General features: G+C 53.9%; 1 long non-coding RNA gene across 1 annotated transcript; it reads left to right on the forward strand.

Annotated features, from left to right (window-relative positions):
• Positions 1-654: 654 nt before the first annotated feature.
• On the forward strand, positions 655-4,195 carry LOC116441952. The gene is made up of 2 exons (XR_004239301.1): positions 655-832; positions 1,756-4,195. It is a non-coding gene; the product is annotated as an uncharacterized LOC116441952 (long non-coding RNA).
• Positions 4,196-12,081: the final 7,886 nt, after the last annotated feature.

Genomic DNA, 12,081 nt, shown 5'->3' on the forward strand with positions numbered 1-12,081 from the left:
CCCTCCGTGTCCCTCTTGTCCCAGAGCTGCCTCCAGCACTGGAGGTGCCCCAGCAGTGCCAGCACAGGGACGGGCACTGCCCCGGCCCTGCTGTCACCCCAAGGTGGCACAGCCCAGGTGCCCTTGGCTTTGCCCACCTGGGCACACCCAGCTCGTGTCCAGCTGCTGTCCCCAGCACCCCCAGGGGCTTTCCCAGTTTTCCAGCCCCTCTTCCCCCAGCCTGGAGTGTTCCATGGTGGCCCAGGTACAGGAGGTGGCACCATCTCACTCCATGGTGGGATTTTTACATTCCTTTCATTTTGCCACTCCGAACGCTTATGCAGCTGCATCTGGGCTGGAAAAGTCACTTTTTTACTGGTGTAGCTACTCAGGAGATCTCTGATAACTCTGTTACCCAAGAACAGGGAAGGATGTGTGATGTCCAAGGCCCTGTGCCAGAAAATCCCAGTTTTTGTGGTGTTTGTTCTCCCCCAGCACAGTTTGATGAGATTTGTCCAAAACAGCTTTCCTGGGGAAGCCCTTAATCGTGTGGTCATTAAGGGAGAAATGGAAACAGTGCTGAGCATGCGCGGTGTTGTGGGAAGGGAAGCGCAGGAGCAGGGCTATGCCTGGTTACGTCATGTGGCGTTGAAGGGCGGGGCGGAGCCGGGCAGCGCTGCGCATGCGCACTGACTTTACCCGCCCGGTGCTGTTGCTCCGTGGGTACCGTCCGGTGCTGCCCGGGAGCGGCTTGGAAGCACCGGGTTCGGTTCCCGGCTGCAGCAGCGGCGGGCGAGGGTTGTGGTGACAATGGAGGAGGGCGGCTGTTGCTGTGGCTGCAGCGAGGTGGAAAGTGAGCGGAGAACGGCGACGCAGCGTGTGCCGGGAAAAGACCCGAGGGGGGGCGGCCCCGGAGCAGAGCCGGGCGGGAGCGGGCGGCGGGGACTGCGCGGTTTGAAGGCGGTCCCGGCGCGGGCGCGGAGCCGGGGAGGAGCTGCGGGGCTGGGGCCGGGGCTGGCGGGCGGCACGGCGGGACCTCCCTGCAGAGCCTTTCCTGGGAAACAAAACCTGGAGTTTGTCCCACCTCGGCCTCGTGGCAAGGGGCAGCGCAACCGAGGGGAGCAGCGCCTGAGCAGGGGCGGCAGCGTGCGGGCGCAGGGAAGACGCGGCTGGTGCTGGAGCGAGAACGTGCAGGTTTCTTACATTTAAATGAACGTGGAAAGCAGGGAGAGAGGTGGTATAAAAGCACCGGGTGCTCGGGCAGGTGAGACAGGACTCAGGGGAGGGAGTCGCTTTCCTGAGCTCCTGAAGTTCCACTTGACTCTCTCAGGAGCACTCGTGAGAAGTTTCCCATTTGGAGTTGGGCTCCAAAAGGAAGGAACTTGAAACCGCTTCTTCTGATAAATCCATAAGTATGGGAGGCCCTATGAAGCCCACGGGTGTAAGCAGCCAATAACTCCCACGAGTATTTTAACTACTAAAAATAGCAACTTTTATTTCTTCTGCACACAAACGACTTGGCTGTCCTGTGCAGGGTTCACTGAGGCTGTGAATTGCAATCCAGGGCATCTTCAGGCTCCTGGTGCTCGGGACTGTGGCGTTTGGTGTGCAGAAAACATCCCAGGCTGTCCAGCTTGGGTGTGGATGTGCATTTCCACAGTTCCTCAGAGTGGGAGAAGGCCAAGAGGGTGATGGGAAGGCCTTTCTTCTAGGCCTGGGCATCCTCAAGACACCTCAAGGATGTTTTATAAATGTTTGTTGTCTTTTGTTTCCCAGCCCAGGGCTGAGCTGGAGAACGGGTGGAGACAGTGGCAAGCGGGAGTCCCATGTTTACATCTGCCCTTGGATTCCACTTTCTTCCAGTGGGTCTGTGCTGCCTGAAGTACAAAGGAAGGAGGTGTTGGAGTACCTGTTTGTTCACCTGTTGAGCTTGGAAGAGATGCTGAGTGTGAAATTCCAGGGGTGCCGGCTCCTTGCGAGCTGTTGGTTGCTGAGGAGATTGGGTAGGGGAAAGGGGGGGAGAGTCCGAGCACAGCACAGTGATAGGAGCTGGGTTTGCATCTCAATCTAAGGCATCTCAAAGCCTGATAAGATGGAAAGAAGACTTTGCTGTGTTAATGCACAATTACATTTTTGTGCAATTTTTTGAAATTAGGGCTGGGATCAATCTGGGGAGGTTATCTGGCCCAATTCCCTGTGCCCTGCTTTGCCATGAGGAATGGATGCCTGACCTCTTTGCAGAGAGCTGCTGCTGCTAAAGATTTCTCAGTTTCTATAGTGAATTTATCCCAGTACTTTGCTGCTATAAAGAAGTCTCCTCTTGCTGCCATTTCCCCTTATTACATTTAAGATCAGCTCCAGCTGAGTTAGAATTTAATCCCAACCTTTTCCCCTTTTTTTTTTTCCCAAGAGGCCTCAGCTATCTCGCTATTTCTTTCCTCTCTCACCCTCCAGGTCCTGTTTTTCAGACCTCGTTCTTTCCTTATAAAACCCTTGATAACCCATTCCCCACTTAAGGCTTTGTTGTATCCTTGTTTTGCTACCTTCTGGGTGCTGTGGATGAAGGTCTGGCTTTGAGGAGCACACCCTGCTCCCTTTGCTCAAGGGATTGCAGTTATTCCAATCTCCTGCTGTTGAGGGCTTCCTTAGGCTCTTGCTGAAATGAAAAATATCCAGGAAGTTTTTCCTTTTTTGAGATTAGACTGGTTTCTGCAGGTCCTTGAGATGTGACCATGATGGTTAAAAACCCACAGTGCAAATGAAGGTTTCTCCCGTCTTCCCCCCTGCCCCCTACCTGCTCCATGCACAGTTCATTACTTTGTAATCACAACTACTAAGGAAACCTTTCTAATCTTGTCAATTGGCAATGCAACTGCTTTTAAATTCTGGTTTAAAATAGGTTTTGAAGTCAGGCTCTGCCCTTGCTATTGATTTGAATTCTTGACTGAGTAAATTATTGGTGCTTAACAAGCCCTTTGTTGCTTTAAAGCCTTTCTCCAAGGGTCAAAGAATAACACTGACAGGGAGTGAAGGAGCGCTGCCCAGTAGTTGCTTAGAAACGGAGTGTGTTAAACCCGGTTTCTTTAAAAGCAGTTTTGAGTAAGTGAAATTCAGGCACTTGAATTACTTTGGGAAATGGTCCATTTAGGATAGATCCACACTGACAGAAGCTGTTTATCTGAGGTCAGTACATGCTTTGATCAGTGCAGGGCCTTCCCCTCAAGAAATGCATGAGCCAAGCCCAGCAAGGTAGAGGAAAAGACACAAGTTCAGCTTAGGGAGCTGCACAGGTGAAATCCCATGGATGTGCCTGGAGCACGGCCCTCCCCAGCAGCTTTTCTTACAGTTAAATTCTTTAAAAAGCTAAAAGCTGATGCTCAGTACTTTGGGATCTGGCTCAAAACTGTGGAGAGGATAAACTCCCTTACTGGAACTCGGGCAGTGGAGTGCTCACAAGCCAGCAGCCAGATTGCTTCTTGTTCAGCTTCAATTCAACGTTGGCTTTTTGTTGTTGTTTTGGTTGGTTGGCTGGTTTTAAAGTATTCTTAGAGATGCTACAAGTGGAAGAAGAGAACAGAAATAGAGTGGAGCACCACTGGCACAGTAACTGATATTTTACTGTTCCTCTTTTTCTTTTAAAAATTTATGTAGATAACATGAACTTTTAAACTCTGTGATTTGGGAGAAACACTCTTTTTTCTCCCTCTCTTTGGAAGAGATATGCAAGTCCTGAGCCGTTGGGCCAACGCTTGCTGCATTTTGTTTACGTTTTTACAATCAAACAAGGGGCTGATAAGATTGACAAGGAAGATACAACTCAGGAGCTCACTAGGCAGCAGCCTCCAAACTCTTTGGGTGATGCAGTAGAGTATGAAGACTGTTTTCCAGTGCGAGATTAATCCATAATAACATGCTCACTGACATAAAAGTCACTTCTTATAAGCCACTTCTGATTCCCTGAAGTGCAGGAGCTGAGGTGTTTGACAAAGCTTTGGCAGAATGATGCAGTATATCCCTGTCAGATTTCTCCTTCTCATGCTAGCAAGAGCAATCCATCTTCTTTAAGGGTTTTGTTCCTTTGGGATTGTGTGTAGTTTAGAGGGAGAACAGTACCCAGAAGCATTAATTATTTCATCTGCACTGCTTTTTTCCTCGACGTGTGAGGTCTGAGTATTGTGCTGGGAAGTGGGGCCAATAAAATTTCTGGGAGTCAGACTTGGAGCTTGAAAGTTTTAGAATTAACACTGGACACTCAGCTCCCTCTATGGTCAGAAGAGGGGGAGACACCTTCCTTCAGGATGTCTCTCCAGGGAATGCTTTTGCAAAGTTTTCTCTTGTAACGGCTGAAGTCTTGCCTCTCCCTGAAATTGCGGTGTAGATCCCACTGGAGGCAGTAAATCTCTCAAATGTATGAGCTTGGGCCTACACACCTGCTAAGGTGTGACTAGAGGTGTGAGAGCTTTTGCAAATGAATTTGGAATAATGAGAATCACAAAACCACTGAGGTTGGAAAAGCCCTCTAAGTTCATCGAGTCCAACGTGTGCCCAATCCCTACCTTGTCACCCAGCCCAGAGCACTGAGTGCCATGTCCAGGTGTTCCTCGGACACCTCCAGGAACGGGGACTCCAAACCTCCCTGGGCAGCCCCTGCCAAGGCCTGACCACCCTTTCCAGGAAGAAAGTCCTCTTGATGTCCAACCCTGGTGCGGCTTGAGGCCATTTCCTCTTGTCCTGTTCCTGGTTGCCTGGGAGAAGCAGCCAATCCTCACCTGGCTACACCCTCCTGTCAGGGAGGTGTAGAGAGCAAGGTCTTCTCTGGGCCTGTTCTTCTTAGGACTGGTATGGAATCACTATTTTGCATTAAAGGACAAGAAGCAGATGTTTTGAAAAAATACTTTGAAATGTTTTTGCATTGCCCTGGAAATCTGCCAAGAATTGGAGTTGCTTACCAGGTTAGGTGTTCTTGCCTGCAACTTCCCAGGGGCTGCTGGAGGTGGGATGAGGCTATTGCAGAGGAAGTACAAGTACGTGGTTTCTCAGGAGACTGGGTTTACTGTAGTTATGGGACTGATTTTCCAGACTAGAGGAACCCCTTAAAGGACGGCAGAGGGAGGTGGAGATGGGATTTGGGGTTTGCATCCCCACCTCCTGAGCACACATGGGGTTAGATGCCTCTTGGCAGAGCTGTAAGGTGTAATGTGGGCAGCAGCTCCTCCTCTCTTTGGGGGCCTAAATTGAAATGCTCAGGAGCCAAATCACCTCTGAGCTGCTCTGTTGTGAGCAGGAGAGGAAGGGACACCTCCAAAGGCCACACAGCTCACTCATAGTCAGAAAAATCCTACTGCTGAACCTGGAACCCCCCCAAGGATGCCCGGGACCCCCCGGGCCCCTCTGTGATCCTCGACAATGCACCCCCCCATCATCAGACCATGCAGTGTCCCCCAGTGTTCTGCCAGTGGGAGCACTGGAAGAGATACTGGGAACACTGGGAGGGAACTGGGAGGAAACTTCCCACCACTCTCCAACGTGCAGCAGCCCCAAGTGCGACCAGTGAGGAGGAGGAAGTGCTCCCAGTGCCCCGCCCCCACCCCCCCGCCAAAAAAAAAGTTGGGGGGGGTGCGGGGGGGAGTACAAGAAGAACAAGGATTTAAATGGAGGAGAAAACACTCAGTTTCTGTAATTGTGTTTGAACTTAGGAGGATCCCACTTCATCTACGATTTGGAAGGTCTCAATTGAAGGAACACACGTTTTCATGATTTTGTATCTCAATTGGCAGGGAATCACCGTTTTCCATTATTTTCGTATCTAAATGGAAGAAGAAAGCCTTTATGGTGCTGTTTGATGGATTTGAATTGAGGGAAACCGCCCCATTTTCGTCATCTTAAGGTTAAAATTGAGGGCAAAACACCACCGTCCCTGGTTTTAAAGGGCTTCCCTTGAGAAGAACTTCTTTATGTGCCATTATAAGAGTTCCATCGAGGGGGGACCCTCATTTGAAGGGACCTTCATAGAGGAAAAATGTGTCCAAAAGACCCCAAAATGGTGTTTCTTGAGGGAAATTGAAGAGGGAGCTGCATTTCCCCTCATTTCAGGAGGCTAAATTGAGCAAAACTCCCCCTTGATTCACTTTTTATTTGGGTTTAAATTTAGGGGAGACCCTCCTTATGCATCAATTACGGGTCTAAACTGAGAGGGAACCTCCGTTTTCCCCTTGATTCAAGGCTTTGAAATGGTGACTAAAGGGAGTTTTCCCTTAATTCATTAAGAAATTGAAAAAGAACAGTAAAGATGAGCTGGCGCTGCCGGTTTGGACTCAATTTATCTGTCGGGATTGCAAACTCCGACAGACACCGAGCGCCGACGGACGCCCAGCAGTGACTGTGTCACGCCCCGGCAGATCAAACAGGGGCTGGAAGCTCCATGGAGTAGCTCAGCGCCTGCTCCACTCTTGCCCCCCAAAGCCCGGGATGGACCGGTGGGTCTGGACACATCCCCATTGAGGGGGGCAGAGCCGCTGCTCGGGGGCCCCGGGGGATCCTTTATCCCCCTCGTGCAGCTGCGAGCTGCCAAGGAAAAAGTCCTCGTTCCTAGGCTTGAACCCCTGCAGGTTTACCTCTCATTCTCTTGCTCTGATTTGTTTGACAAGAAATTCAATTTATTCCCGCCAGTCGTGTCTCTTACTCCAGTGACCCGTGAGTGACCTGTCTAGGCCCTTTTCCCGATCCTCAAGTCTTTCCTGATGTGTTCTGTTCCCTGCCCAGGGTGAGGAGGAGAGGGACAGAGCGGTTTTGCTGCCACCAGGCACCTGGCCAGGCCCAGCCCACCCCAATAATCCCTGCGATAATTCACGCCACCATTACCCAGGCGCGCGGCGGGTCCGGCTCCGCGGGCAGGCGGCTACAGTAGTTCAAAGTGGGCAAACTGGGACGGAGTGAGAGGAAGCAGGTGGTGCCGGTGGGTGAAATGTCTCTGCTGCGACCTGCCTGGGAAAGGAGGAGGGAGAACCTGGTGCAAAGTAAAGGGGAGAGAAAGAGGGACAAGGCTGGAGCTGTGGAAGGAAGCGGAGATGGCCAAGGGGCAGCTGAGCATTTTGCTTTCCAACTCTGTGGGGGGAAAGAAAGCGCTGTCAAATCCATCCAGGAAAACAGAGGAGAAATAGCAGGTGGTGGAAATCGCCGGCAATTTGGATTCAATTTGTCTGTCTGAACTGCAAACGCCGACAGACACCGAGCACCGCTGGACGCCTGCTGGCGTTGCGGTGTGTCCTGCTCCGGCTGCAGCCCGCCTGGCGAGACCCCCAGCAGCAGCTGCCCGGGGGCTGCGGATCGGGCAGCAGCCAATCGGAAGCATTGCAGCGTGCCGCAGCCAATAGGTAGCCCTGGCTACTCCGGCAGCCAATGGAAAGCGGCCGTTTCCTGAGGGACCAGGGCAAAGCTCGAAGCTCCTCACAGCTGCTTCGTTTTTTTGGGACATTTTTGGAAAGCTCGGAGTTCTTTTTTTTTTTTCTTTAGCTTCCCTTTTCCAGGACAGGAGGGATTCCGGCGCGGGGGATATCCCGCCTCGGGCGTTTCTGGGCGGTTTTGAGGCGGGGGGAGCCCACCGCGCAGTGGCGGGAAAAGGGGGGGTGCGGAGTATAAAAGGGGGCGCCGGCGTCGCGGTCCCCCTCAGTCGGGGGGCGGCGGCGGGCGGCGGCAGGAGCTCCGCGGGCTGGCCCGGGTGCAGGGTACGCCGCCCTGTGCGGCCGAAGGCGCCGGCCCTGAGGCGCGGGTGGAAAGCGGCGTGCAGCCGCCATCGGCTCCGTCATCGGCAGCGCCGCTTCGTGCCGGTAGGGAGCGGGGAGAAACCGGCGGCGGGGCGGTGGGTGGTGAGTGCCGTCGGCGAGACGGGGCTTGGGGCCGCCTGCGGTGTGCGATCTCCCGAGAGCAGCGGGGAGGCCCCCGGGGAGCGGCGGCGAGCGGGGCGCTGTGGGAGCCGGCGCATGTCCCCGAATGAGCCGCCCGGCGCAACGCGCGAGGTGCCAATGAAATAAAATAGAACACGATAAAGTGCCATAGAGGAGCCGCACCTAGAGGGCTCTCCGCCCCTGCCCCGTGTCACTAAGAGAGCTGCACCCCGGGACCGTCGGGGCGGCGCTGCTGGTTAAAAAGAGCAGCACGGAAAGGCTGGGAAGTGTGAGTTGAATAAAATATTGAGAGTGGTCTAAGAAATATTGTAAAGGTACTGCAGCAGGAGTGGCCCCTGCGTGTTGTTACTAAAAGAGCTGCACCGAGGCACCTTTGGGGTGGTGTTGATGGTAAACGTGCAGCACGGAAAGGACTGGAGGTGTGAGGGAAATAAAATATAGAGAATGGTGTGAGAAATAATAACAGCACCGCAGCAGGAGTAGCCGCTTCCTCAGGATAAAATGAGCTGCACCGAGGCGCAGCTGGGGCAGGGGTGCAGCTTCAAAGGTGTCACAGCAAAGGTCGCATCTGTGAAGGGAATAAAATAGAATGGTTGAAAATGCTTTAAAAGTACTGCAGCAGGAGTGGCCGCTGCCCCGTGTGACTAAAAGAGCTGCACTGAGGGACCCATGGCGGTCCCGTGCTCCCAGTATGGCCCCGGTGCTCCCAGTAAGGCCCCAGTGCCCTCCCAGCACTCCTAGTAAGGCCCCAGTGCCCTCCCAGCACTCCTAGTAAGGCCCCAGTGCTCCCAGTATGGCCCCAGTGCCCTCCCAGCACTCCCAGTATGGCCCCAGTGCCCTCCCGGTGCTCCCCCAGTGGTCCCAGTGCCCTCCCAGTGCTCCCAGTAAGGCCCCAGTGCCCTCCCAGTGCTCCCAGTAAGGCCCCAGTGCCCTCACTGCTTCGGCAGAGAGCCAAAGGCGCACCTGTACATCCAAAGATCCTTTTTAAAAGTACATCGCTTATTTTTATTCATCACCATCATGCATCATTCATTAATTCTTTGGAGTTGCTGAGTATCATCTTATCAGTTTATCTTTTTCCTTGGCTCCATTCCGTCTGGTTTCAGGTTTTTTCTTCTGATAAGATTTTCCAGGAATGTGAAGACCCCCTCCCCATCCTTCCCAAACTGAGCACCCAAACTGCAGACATTCTACAGAATTACATTACAGAACCCAGGCAAAGCTTCTCTCACATTAAGGACCATGAAAAAAACCAACATCACAATCCATTCCTAACAATGATGGAACATGCAAAAAGCCAACATCACAATCCCGTTCAGAACAGAGGGATCAGCGGTGATGCGGCCCGCCCGCGGAGGGATCAGCGGCTATGCGCATGCGCAGGCGGAGTGATCCGCCAGGAGGGACTATTTGTGATGCGATCCTGCCTGCGGAGGGATTAGCGGTGATGCGTCCCCGCCCGCGCATGCGCACCGATCCCCGTACCCCCGGCCATCTGCGCACGCGCAAGGATCCGCGCACGCGCAGCTGCCAAAACGAGCTTCACTCTAGAATTTGAAGGAAAGTTGAAGAAAAGGGACCGTTTAGTAAAAGTTTAATGAAATCAGGAGACAGCAGCACAAAGGGCGCTACGGCCGGGTGCTTCGCACAGAGACAAAGGCACACCTTTACAGCCAAAAGATCGCCTTTAACAGCGAGCTCCCGCAGCCAGCTCACAATCCCAGCCCGCCTTCCCGGGCAGGGTTTCTTTCGGACCAGGGCTGCATTTCCATCCCCCGCTCTGGAGTCACCAGGTGCGTTAGGAGCGAGCCGATCCCGCTCCCTGAGACACAAGGGCTTGCTCGAGGAGACTGTTCCTGTTCCTCTCTTCCAGCCACTCTGCTCTCCCCAAAACACCCATCTCCTCGGAGCTCCTCTGAAACTGCGTTTCCATTGACCCCAGGGCTCCAGAAGCTGCAGAGTCGTGCAATGGGGTTTTTTTGGGAAGGGACCTTAAGCTCTTGCAGTTCCACCTCTGTCATGAGAATTTCAGGGCTCTAAGACTCACAGAACGATTTGGGCTTGGAAGGACCTTAAAGCTCATCCAGTGCCAGCGCTGCCACGGGCAGGGACACCTCCCACTGTCCCGGGCTGCTCCCAGCCCCAGTGTCCAGCCTGGCCTGGAACATTCCAGGGGATCCAGGAGCAAATCCCCCCTCTCTGGGCAGACAGAATGAGCTAAACCTGGCTATTCCTGAGGGAGTGATGGCAGCACAGCCGAGTCCTGCATCCCTGATTCCCACTGGGACTCTCTATGTCCTTCCTGCTGTGGGATCCAGGAGTTGCAGTAAGATTTTCGTGTTTTGTGCTGCATTCCCAGCACGGCAGAACCTGTCACCCTCGGAAACACGGCCAGCGTGACAAGTTTTTGCTCCCTTTAGGCTTTGTTTTTGCTGTGTTTTGTTTCTCTCGACAGCTGGTTTAGAACTTCTGTGTTGCTGTTTAGACATCAAGCTTTGGGGCTGAGGTTCTTTTATTCCCAGGTGCTTGCTGGCAGTAAAAATACACTTCACATCTGCAGTGTGCGCACGTGGCTTGGGCTGTGGGTTCTGGGGAAAAAAAAAATTCAGGAATCAGGGAAAGAAAGAGATGGAAAAGAGAAAGAGAAAGGGAATGTGAAGGGAAAGGGAAAGAAAGAGGTGGAAGAGAGAAAGGGAAAGAAAAAGTGAGGAAGAGGAAAAGGGGAAGAAAGAGGTGGAAGAGAGAAAGGGAAAGAAAAAAGTGAGGAAGAGGAAAAGGGAAGAGCAGGTGGTAAAAAGTGATGCTTGAATGTTATAGAATCTCATTTAAATTAAATTCGAAGTTTCTGTTTGCTCTAGAGATGGAACCAAGGATAACAAATGGTGCCAGGTGACATAAGGGGAACAGGATTTTCTGAGTGATCCCAAATGAACTGGATCAAATAATGGAGCAGGGACGCAGTTAGGGGACCCTTGATTCCTCCGAAGGAGGAAAAAAATCCAGACTAAATCAGCCCTGGGATGTTCCGGGGCGTTCCTGCCTCAGCTCTGTCCCACTGCTCTGCTCTGGGCTGTGGGATTGGACACAACCAGCGCTGCAGCACCTGGGGACTCACTGAAAGAGGGGTTTTTTTCACTAAAACCAGTGAACCAGCAGTGAACGGCAAAAAATGGACAATTTCCGTTCCCGTCTCCGGGAAAAGCAGCAGGGATCAGGCCGGGGAGGAGGTCGCTGGCTCCGGGAAAGGATTTTTCCAAGCCGGGAATGAGCGCGGGCAGCAGAAGGAAGAAGCTCTGCAGGAGCTGCCGCGCCGCCTCAGACACGGAGGGGCTGCGCTGCCCGAGCGGAAGTGGCGGGAGCAGCGGGAACACCCGCGGGCACGGGGAGCACCGGGAGCGGCGGGAGCAGCGGGAACAGCGCGGGCACGGGGAGCACCGGGAGCGGCGGGAACAGCGGGAACAGCACGGGCACGGGGGGCACGGGGAGCACCGGGAGCGGCGGGAGCAGCGCGGGCACGGGGAGCACCGGGAGCGGCGGGAGCAGCGGGAACACCGCGGGCACGGGGAGCACCGGGAGCGGCGGGAGCAGCGCTGCTCCGGGCGCGCAGTGCGCAGGCGCGGGGCGAGAAGCTACCAAGGGCAGGCGGCGGCGCGGCGGTGACGTCCCAGGGGCTGTGAGGGGGCCTCGGTCCGGGCAGAGGGGCCGCGGGAACCGGGAGCGTTTTTGGGGTCGGGACTTGGGCCGGGGGTGACCCGGGGGCCACGCGGTGTCTTTGGTGGCCTTTAGGAGGGTCAAAGGAAAGAGTCTCCGGTTGTGGGTGAAAAATCTCCGTTGAGGGACACCCCGTGGAAGAGGCTGGCGCTGTGCTCGTGCCGGGTGAGTGTTCCAGGCTGGATCTGGTTGAGGGATGTGGGAGAGGCGGCCGCGATCCTGTCCGTGTCCTGGAGCTGGAGGTCCGGTCGCGGAGGTGTGAAAAACACTTACGGAGTTCTATTGGACTCAAGCTCCTGCCTTTCCGTGGCCATTCCTCTGTCATCAGAGGCCCTCCACAGACCCAGCAGTTGGTTACATTCGGCTCTTTACCTATCCTTTCCCCTAATTCCACAAACAGACTTTTTTTCTCAATTTTGAGATTTCATTTTTGTAATTGTTGTTTGAGTTTCAACTACATGTCTGAACTGGGGTCGATACAGAGTTA

The sequence above is a fragment of the Corvus moneduloides genome, chromosome 3 (assembly GCF_009650955.1).
Source record: "Corvus moneduloides isolate bCorMon1 chromosome 3, bCorMon1.pri, whole genome shotgun sequence".
In the NCBI taxonomy this organism is placed as follows: Eukaryota; Metazoa; Chordata; class Aves; order Passeriformes; family Corvidae; genus Corvus; species Corvus moneduloides.